Consider the following 10,198-nt stretch of genomic DNA (forward strand, 5'->3'; position numbering starts at 1 on the left):
GCCATCATTGGGAAGAGAGGCCCCTTGGTCTTGCAAACTTTATATGACCCAGCACAGGGGAAGGCCAGGGCCAAGGAGTGGGAGTGGGTGGGTAGGGGAGCAGGGTGGGGGAGGGTATAGGGGACTTTTGGGATAGCATTTGAAATGTAAATGAAGAAAATAATAAAAATTTTTTAAAAAGTACATAGTTTGAGGTACCATTACTTTTATCTTAGTATTCAACCAGATGTCTATCTAAGTGAGGGTTTCTATTGCTGCAAGGAAACTCCATGACCAAAAAGCAAGTTGTGGAGGAAATGATTTATTCAGCTTACACTTTCACATTTCTGTTCATAATTGAAGGACGTCAGGACTGGAACTCGACAGGGCAGGATCCTGGAGGCAAGAGCTGAGGCAGAGGCCATGGAGGGGTGCTGTTCATGAGGCTGATTCTCCTAGCTTGCTCAGCCTGCTTTCTTATAGAACCCGGGACTACCAGCCCAAGGGCTGGGCCCTCCTCCATTGATCACTAATTGAGAAAATGCCTTACACTTAGATGGAGATATTTCTTCAACCGAGGATCCTTCCTCTTTGATGACTCTAGCCTGTATCAAGTTGACGCAAAACCTTCCAGTACAATGTCAAAATGGGGTGTGCCAAACTAGATTCATTCTATAACACAAACTGAATCAATGACAAAGCTTAATTAATACAAAGTGCAAGGGCTGGAGAGATGGCTCAGTGTTTAAGAGCACTAGATGTTCTTCCAGGGGTCCTGAGTTCAATTCCCAGCATGGCAGTTCACAGTATAATGGGATCCAATGCCCTCTTCTTGTGTGCAGGTGAACATGCAGTCAAAGCACCCATATATATTAAATATATAAGTCTTAAAAATAGACAAAGCACAGAATTGATATTATTTGGTTAAATGTAAAGAAATATGACAGGACAAACATCACAAGTTTCTACTTATAAGGTCTCTTAACAAGCCAAACTCCTCCTCCAGAAGAAGAGGGACATGGGAAAGTTATGCTTAGAGTGGATGCAGTTGCAAACATGCCAGTGAGAAAGTTCTGGAAGGATCTGCTGTGCAGTGGTGAACGAGAACAGCATACTCTGCATTTAAAACTTAAGAAAGCACATTTTCTGTCATAAGCTTTTCTTTTCTTTTGTTCCAGTAAAGAAGATTAAAACAGAAGAGTAACGAATATCTCTTACGTATCCATTGAAATGCCAAGTTAGGCAAAGATTTGAGACATTCCCAAAATATAAAGAAATTCATGTAACAAGATGTCGCTTGGGTAGTGTCCATCTTTGTTGAAGAATGAGAACACATGAGCTATATTTCTAGCAAGAGGGAAGAAGACAGATTAAAGGCTCCAACAGCCTGACTAATGAGAGGTTCTAAGATACCAAGAGAGACTTCTGAGAGAAAGCCTGCAACCTCCTCCAACGCACAGAGCCTAGACATTCCGAATCCACCCATCTGCTTGCTGAGTGTGTTAAGGAGTGTACTGCTGTAGGTACTGTCTATAGCTGTACTGTCTATAGCTGTAGTGTGAGATAACAATCCAGGATTTCTAGCGGCAAGTTACCTGGTATTTTTAAGGGGATGGGATTTATTGACATGGAAACAAGAACTCGAATTAGAAATTCGCTAGATGGATCTCCAAAGCCAAAGTTTACAGGCCTAATGCCCACCTGCCACAAGGGTGTGTCCACATGCCAGGAGGGCGTGCCTAGTCTTCCAATTCTGTTTCCTTCAAAGTCAGTACAGGAAGTGGGTAGATTTATGAGAAAGTTCCAGTTTACTAAATGTAAATATCTCTTTAAATATAAGGTGGACTTAGGAAAAAAAAATTAAATTTTGTGGGGCAATTCAAAAATTAGAACAAAGATGCAAATGTACTTTGATGTTTATATTTTTCAGACTTCTCAAGGAATCAAAATGAAAATTAACTATGTAATATCTTTTCATTCTGATCAGATATTAGATATTATATAATTATTCTATAACCATAAAGGCAAGGTAATTTTGACCCCCTCATTTGTCTTTTAGTAGCGTTATAATCATTCCAACTTAATCTATAATGGCAAAGCTAAATGAGGTTTTCTGAATTATCTTCCTTTTTCCCTTTTTAAGACTCCTCTGCAAATTTAAACATTGTGAACTTATATTTTGGGCACATCTGAGCTCCCTCTGCTTGGGAGCTGTGGGCAGAAGGATCAGGAGTTCAAAGCTAGTCTCAAGCTTTGCAATGCAATGTTAACACAGATTAGATGAGACCTGGTCTCAAAAACAAAATCAGTCAGTCAAACAAAGAAGTCTCCCCGAATCATCCCCACCACTTCATTTTCCACCTCAGGAAAAGAAAATTAGGTTTTGGCTAGATGACACACGTACATGATAAAAAATTTATACAAATACACAGTATAGAACTTAAAAGGTACAAATGGGTGTTTAACTTTCTACCTCTTAAATAATTGTGTTAAAACTTTCATGAGGTTTTACCTTAAATTTAAGACAGAGACTTAAACGTACACAGTTTAGTTTATATCTGTACATTTTTACTTATGACAGAGACATATAGAAACATAGTAAAGGGATAATTATTTTGATCCACACAGACTGTTTTTACTATGTGCGAAAAGTACAGTAACCTCACAAGAACTCAATGATAGTTATCTCAATCAGAAGATGGCTTGAGTTCTTTAGACAATAATGAAATGATGGCCTCATGAGAATTCCATGTGTCAAACATTGAAAAATACATGCTATTGAAAAATCACAACCTGAGGTTTTTAAAATTTTTTTCCCAATGATATAAAAACATCTTTTGGGACAATAGAGCATAATAACACAGAACTGTGTTGCAGAAGCAGGCTTGAGGGTGGCTACATTGACTCTCATCTAGCTCCTGAGGCTGGTGAGCATCCTTGAGAAGCCTTGCAAGGTTTCATCAGTAAGTCACAGGAGTTATGGTTTTGTTTTTGTTTTTATATTTTATGATCAAAACAGTCCTTTAAAAGACACACTTGGAACAGCCAGTGTGAATGTGGGTATAAATGGACAGCATGCTGCAGAGCTTTCTCTAGTTCTTAATGTTTACCTAAGAGAATAGCAAAGCTCTCCGAGTTAAATGTTAGCAGGATTTTTACTTCTGGTTGCTACTGTAGTACTGACAATAGCAAAGGGCAAAAGATGCTCAGAATTTAAACTTGGGCTCCACACTAATTCCACGTGTGTCTTTAACATCACCTTGCACGAGCAGGCAGCTGGGCAGGAATAGGCAGACGTAAACCCAGGCAGCCCCCACCTTCCTCGGAAGCCAGCTGGAGGGAAGAGAGAACCAACTCTTCAAGTGTTCTCTGAGGTCCACAGGTGTGGCCTCACTGCCCAAAATAAATCACGAAATGTGAAAATAGTAAATCAGTACTGTTCCATAGCCCTGAGCCTGGTTTCCAGATTACTTAGTAACCATCAATCCGGAACATTTGAGAATATTAAGGGAAGGGCTTAAGATGTGGGTTTCAAAGACCCTGACACATTTAAAGGACACACTTATTTGATTATGAATATTCACTGAATAGAAGGAAAAGGACAGAGGGACAGCAGCCTGGGAGGCCACCTTGTATGTTCTGACAATGTTGTGCAGTCCTGGCTTTCCAGTTTAAGTGGGTAGAGTCAAGCTGGAGCCTCCACATCTGCATGATTAGTCACTGTGCTTGCGAGAGACAACAGGAATGGCACAAGACACTTGCAGGGGTTGTTTGCCTTTGTTTTTAACTGAATACCCTCGGCGGCTACGGATGAGGAGTTAAATGTGGACGTAAGCAGAGGACAGTAAATAAAAGCTAGAATATTTGTTCTCTAAAAGGTGTCAGACAGACGGGTCCAAAGCTCTCGTTCCTTCTTGTCCGATCGCAAGAATATGGCTAATTAGTCTCTCAGTCGAACTTCTCCAAGCAGGCTCCTGGGCGGGCACCAGGTGCTGCTCACTGCTGGAGCACAAAGCCTCTACAGTTGGCCTGTTGGTTTTCCACATTAGCCACATAGGGATCGTGGTGCAAAGGGAGGTAATGAAAGATTTAAGTCTGGAAACAAGAGTTTCTCCATGCTGAAAAGTCTAATTAGAGTTCCCAATATCCTGGGAGACAATGGTTCTCAAATGTACAAGGAGATAGCTGAATGTTCCCCTAATAAGATCTCAGATTCCTTGGCTCAATTATGCAGGCATCACAGGGAATAAACAGTGTTGTGGGTTTTTTTTTTTTTTTTTCCTGGAAAACATCCTCAGGCAGTGGCTGCCTCTAGGATATAGGCTTCCAGCAGCATTGAGTGTGTGTGTGTGTGTGCATGCGTGCCTGGCTCCCTTGAGACAAAGTTCCTTGGAGCTAACTTGGCAGTTTGTTCAGTGAAGTACAGCTTCTGTCCCTGCCCATCACCGTGCTTGTGATATAGGTGTGTGCTCAGCCGAAGCTAAGGAAGAAGAAAGCTGTTTGGTTTCCTGGTCCTTGAGTTGTTGGAATATAAAGTCAAGAGCTGGGATGTGGCAGACAAAATCCTGCTTCTGCGATGGTGGTCCTGGGCTTTTGAGCTTTTGTCTTTGAGCATCCAGGTCCTATCCTTAAGCAGCAGTTTCTGAGGCTGCCTTCATTTTATCCATAGGATCTATCCTAATATCCACTTCCCTCTTTCTTTAAAAAGTTAGACTTGGTCTGAACTTCCCCTAACCATGATTTGAGGATGGCCAAGTTTCTATTGGAGACCTGTTATCAACCAAAATGAAATAGTTGACTGAGTGATCACTTTATTAGTTTCTTTGGTTTTGTTCAGGGCTCATGTTCCCAGCACTTAATACATGGCAGCCTCGTCAGACTTGATTTTTAATAAATGCATGGGTAAATTTAGATGGCAGAAAGAATATTTGCCATCTTTGTAACTCCAATCCAATCAAACAGGATTTATTTTATATGAATTTTCAGTAATATTGTGTAAACAAAAGATATGCATATGGTTGTGACTGAGTAAATATCTGGAAAAGATAGGATGTAGTGAACAAAACTAATCAAAGAGTACTGAGGCATTATTTTGTGACACGGCAATAATTGTAATGCCAAGTACCCAAGGTTGCTTTCTTTGCTTCTCTTGAAAGTGTCCCCCACTTGGATAACAGGTTCATGTTTGGAGGCTTGCAAGGCTTGGACATCATTAAATATAAAGCAAGCCACAAGGAAATGAGGTGCAACAGGTTGTAATGTGGAATTTCCATCTGATGGCAACTTACTTGAACAAAGGCCCCTATGACATCTGTAAAAGAAATTCTGGTTTAAGAACTGAATTCAGAAAACGTCCGGGAGTGTGCGTAAATAAAGGCAGTTAGAAGCTTGCTGGTCTGTACCAAAGAACCATCTCCAATACAAATAGAAAAGTCTAAGGTTATTAATAACTTTACTTGTGATTCATTTTTAAGCTAATTTCTCTAAATTTGATTTCCTGGGGTTGTGACTTGAGGGAATTTAATAAATTACTAAGCCAGACATTATTTTAATGGTAATAAATACTTGTCAGGGTTAGCCTAAAACTTACTCAGTTGCAGCAGGAGGCAGTCCTGGATCTCAAGATTCAGGATGTATTTAATACTCGGTGAAATACAGACAAAACCCAAAATTTGCAGAAATTCATACAATAAAGCAGCAGCAAAGGTGAGATCATTTAGACCCCGAGATTCTCAGAACACCGTTTCATACACCTCTCCCTTTGCAGCCTTTTATGTGTTTATGGTTTGGCAAAAACAACTATTAAAAAAAAAAAAAAAAGACTTTGGCTAAACTCAATGAAGAGAAACTCTGGTGTGCTTAAGTGGAGTGCAAGCATCAACACTCTCTAAGGATCATTAAAGATGATCAGTTCTACCCACACAGAGAGAAGGATGCTTAACATGTGCAGGGTAAGGAGTGCTAATGAAATGAACCCCTGTGTATTTGTGAAATGGAAGAAATAAAGCAATATTAGCATGTTAGAAATGGTTTCATGTCCTCCCCAATTTAATCCTCCTTCCCTTGAGATAAAAATTCCTTTGATGATCTATGTACATATCCTTTAAAAACTAGGTATTAAACATGTATATATCTATATATGTGTCATTTAAAGAATTGTACGGTGAGTCCAACTTTTTCCATTTTTTAAAAAAGTCTCTGGACACCTAACAGTTGCTGTTGATGGAGTCCGCACCGGGAAATTCCGTGTTCCTAAATTCAACATGGCCAAATCCCAGGTCTCAGGACCAGAGCAACGTGGACCATGTCTGTGGGGGACATGAGTGTCTTCTGAGATCATGTGTCAGTCCATGGATGAGAACTCAGGACAAGGAAACAGGAAAAACTGGCATTGTCACCCAGCCATTCTGTCATCGGGGCAAAAGACAGAAAGGAGCAGGGAGTCCCCGACTCACACCCTGCAATCTGGTATGTCTGTGTGGGGGAGGGGCTGCCCCCCTTCCTGGTGCACAGCTGGCATACTCTTCCAGGTTCCCTTTGATCCCTGCTTCCTGTTCTCCACATCTGCATCTTGCTCCTTCTGGTTCAACTCCCTGGTAGTGGCAGAGAACACCCTCCTTTGGAGATTGTGGCAGAACACTTCTGGGGCTTTGCCATGTCTGGAAATATATATATATTTTAAACTAGATCTTCACACAGACCTTGGGACCTGGGTAGAATTCCAACTTTGAGGTAATTTTGCATTTGAGGCTTTTGCTTCGTGGCCTCTTAGCATCTAACGTGGCTGCTGAGAAGGTTTGCTGAGTTCCCTGGGAACATGGTCATTCACTGGTGCTATTATTAGGGGGTCTTCTGAACTCCACAGGGATGTGCAGAGCTCTGAATTCATTCCACGTATTAGACGCTTGGTGTGGATTTTCAATCCAGAAGTAAATGGCTTTAAATTTGGCGAATTTGTTTCGGTATACTGGTGCTTGTGCGTGTGTATGTGTGTGTGTGTGTGTGTGTGTATACACGCGCGCGTGTATGCACGTGTGCACATGTGCTTGCTTGCTTGTGCATGTTGGGGTGAGAAGTGTTTTGATAGAATATCCTCCTCAGTTGCCTTCTTGTTTTTTTGGGACAGGGCCTTTCATTGAATCTACACCTAAGGGAGTTGCCTAGTTCCAGTACTAGCTTTGGGCTAACAGACAAGCCCAGCTGTTGTGTGGGTGCTGGGAGTCTGAAGTAAAGGGCTCAGGCTTGCTCAGAAAGTGCTTTATTGAATCTCTGCAGCAACAAGGGAAGTTTTTGAATCATTTCTTTGACAATGTCTTTCTCCTCTGTCTTTCTTTCCTCCTCCTGGAATCTCAGTTACATACTATGTCTCTTTCCCTGTTGCTGCATTTTCTACCTTTCTACCCTGTTCTGTTAGACTTTGTGTATGTGTGTGTGTGTGTGTGTGTGTGTGTGTGTTTGTGTGTGTGTGTGTACTCTGTAGACCACTTCCTCAACTTTTGTTTCTGCTACCTTTTTTCTTTCATTTCAAAACCTCTTATTTTTAAAAAGGCAGGTTGAGATACACTGCCTTAAGTATATTAGCATTTTTTTACAGTTATCTAAGCCAACAGATAAGCCAACTAGCTCCATGAATTAGGTCACTATTCCCATAGAACTTCATAACTTACATCGGAACAATTTAAATACTGCTAGGAAATCGCACAGGCATTAAAAGAAAAATTACTCCTTTGTTCTTAAATAACCACAATTGCATTTTAATGGCTGTGAGCATTAGCTATATAATAGCTAATATATATATAATCCTTTGCAGTCAGACTGCATGCTGCAAAGCTCATTTCCAGGCAGATTTTCAGAATTCCTGGTTATCTGTCACACACTTACCAAACTCTCAGTTGTACAAAGTCAACGTGTTGTCACAGAGAACAGAAAGGATGTTGACCCAATGTTTAAAATTGTGAATAATTTTAGCTAGTTGTTACATTCTATCTGTCAGGCATTAAGTGTCAAGGTGTTTATGTCAAAAATCTCAGACCTTTGACATACCCCTGATGGTGTGGAGAGACACCTTGGGTATCCTGTCATATAAGGGAGGGTGCCGTTCCTGTACGGGAGACACAGGTTGTATACAGGCTGCTTTTCTCACACAGCTACTATTCTAACCTAAGATGTAATCTTTTTTTTTTTCAATTTTTTATTAGATATTTTCTTCATTTACCTTCCAAATGCTATCCCGAAAGTCCCCTATACCCTCCCCCCACCCTGCTCCCCTACCCACCCACTCCCACTTCTTGGCCCTGGCGTTCTCCTGTACTGGGGCATATAAAGTTTACAAGACCAAGGGGCCTCTCTTCCCAACGATGGCTGAGTAGGCCATCTTCTGCTACATATGCAGCTAGAGACACAAGCTCGGGGGGTAATCTTAACTGTGTGCAACCAACTGGCTTCACAGTAAGCATCTACATAATTTCCCATTCACAGCTCAGTCCTCAGGACAGCCAACCACTGGACTTTCCCTCATACTCTGAAGCACACAGTCAATACTCAGACAGAGGTCTAGGATTACACTGCTAAGTAGATACTCATCTTGAAAAAAGAGATAACAAGTCTTATTTTATTTTATTATTTTTGTTTTGTTTTGTTTTCAAGATAGTCTTTCTCTTTTGGCACTCACTCTGTAGATCAGGCTGACCTCGAACTCACAGAGATCCACCTGCCTCTGCTTCCTGAGTGCTGTGCTTTCCTTGCAGAGGGCTGGGGTTCAGTATCTAACACTGAGGCAGCTCACAACAGCCTGTAACTATATCTCCAGGGGATCTTATGGTCTCTTCTAGACTCACGAGGTACCCACACACATGTGTATTTATGTATTTACATATATACACACACATACATGTAAATAAATCTTTGAAAAGAAAGTGGATACATTGTGTGTGTGTGTGTGTGTGGAGAGAGAGAGAGAGAGAGAGAGAGAGAGAGAGAGAGAGAGAGAGAGAGACCCACTTTTTTGTAGTTTTCATTTCACATGCCATTAGACCATTGGGCAATGCTATAGAAGCGACTCAAGACAGTCTGTGGCTATTCCCAGACAGCTGAGTAACAGCTGGAGTATTAACATCTGTGAATGAGTCTTCATCCTCTTGCCCAAGATTAGTCTTTGAAGGATCCAATCAGGGTAAACCTAGAATGTCAAAGAAAAAAAAAAAAAAGGCGGCCTGGCAGGTAACATGATGAACCAATGTTGGTCTTAAGAAAGCTGACTCGCTTTTAATTCACAAACCAGGCTGAAAAGATTTGTGATGAAGCTGATTCCTGTCTAGACAGAGAGGGGAGTGCAAAACACATTAGACAGATACAGCACAGTAGTGACAAGAAAAACCTGTTCCAGTTGCACAAATGCACGGAGCAAGGGAATCAGCTAGTTCCTCCTTTAGCTAAATGTGTAATCCTAATGGACCCATATCTACATCCTAGGGAATTCCAGCTTTATTTTTAGAGCCTTAAAGTGCCTTACCCATGAATAATAAAGGCAGTGAAAAGGAAACTGGGTAAGAAGGATGAGGGAGTTGATGGAGAAAGGGGGGAAGGAAGGATGTAGGGCAGAGAGAGACAGAGATGAGAGATCAGGAAAGAACAGTCATATCAGAGGAAGGGAAGGGAAGGGAGAGCCATAAACTCTGCTTAAATATTGTCCTGGATTTCAAAGGCTGTTTGTGCTTGAGCATTTGGAAAACATCAGGGGCTGAGGCATATAAAATTTATCTCTTGCCTCAGATGTTCTGTAGCCATGTGTGTTTTTCTCTTTCTACTTAGCAGTGATTAAGATACAGATATCAGAGAAGCCAGCCCTTGTGTGCATTCTCTAGATGAGTATACCAATGACTGGCTAGATATAGTAATCAATCAGGTTATTTAAGAAAATAAGTCGTTTGAACACACACATGCACACACACACACACACACACACACACACAGACACACACACTCCCATGATATGGAAAGATACATCTCTGAGTTTGTTAGTATGGGCATGTGTACAAGTATGCATGTCTGTAGAAAATAGAGGTTGGCATTGGGTGTCTTTCCTTGATTTCTTTCCACACTATTTGTCTTTCTGTCTGTGTATATATGTATGTATGTATCTATCTATGTATCATTTATTTATATTTTTAAAGATTTATTTACCTTCATCTTATATGTTACATATAAGATGAAGGTAAAT

At 40.9% G+C, this 10,198-nt stretch overlaps 1 protein-coding gene across 2 annotated transcripts in view; it reads right to left on the reverse strand.

The window, feature by feature from the left end:
• Positions 1 to 10,198, reverse strand: part of Palld (palladin, cytoskeletal associated protein) — a 383,084-nt gene that overhangs the window by 180,622 nt on the left and 192,264 nt on the right. The gene's annotated exons all lie outside the window — the stretch shown is intronic.

The sequence above is a fragment of the Mus pahari genome, chromosome 19, assembly GCF_900095145.1.
Source record: "Mus pahari chromosome 19, PAHARI_EIJ_v1.1, whole genome shotgun sequence".
Taxonomy (NCBI): domain Eukaryota; kingdom Metazoa; phylum Chordata; class Mammalia; order Rodentia; family Muridae; genus Mus; species Mus pahari.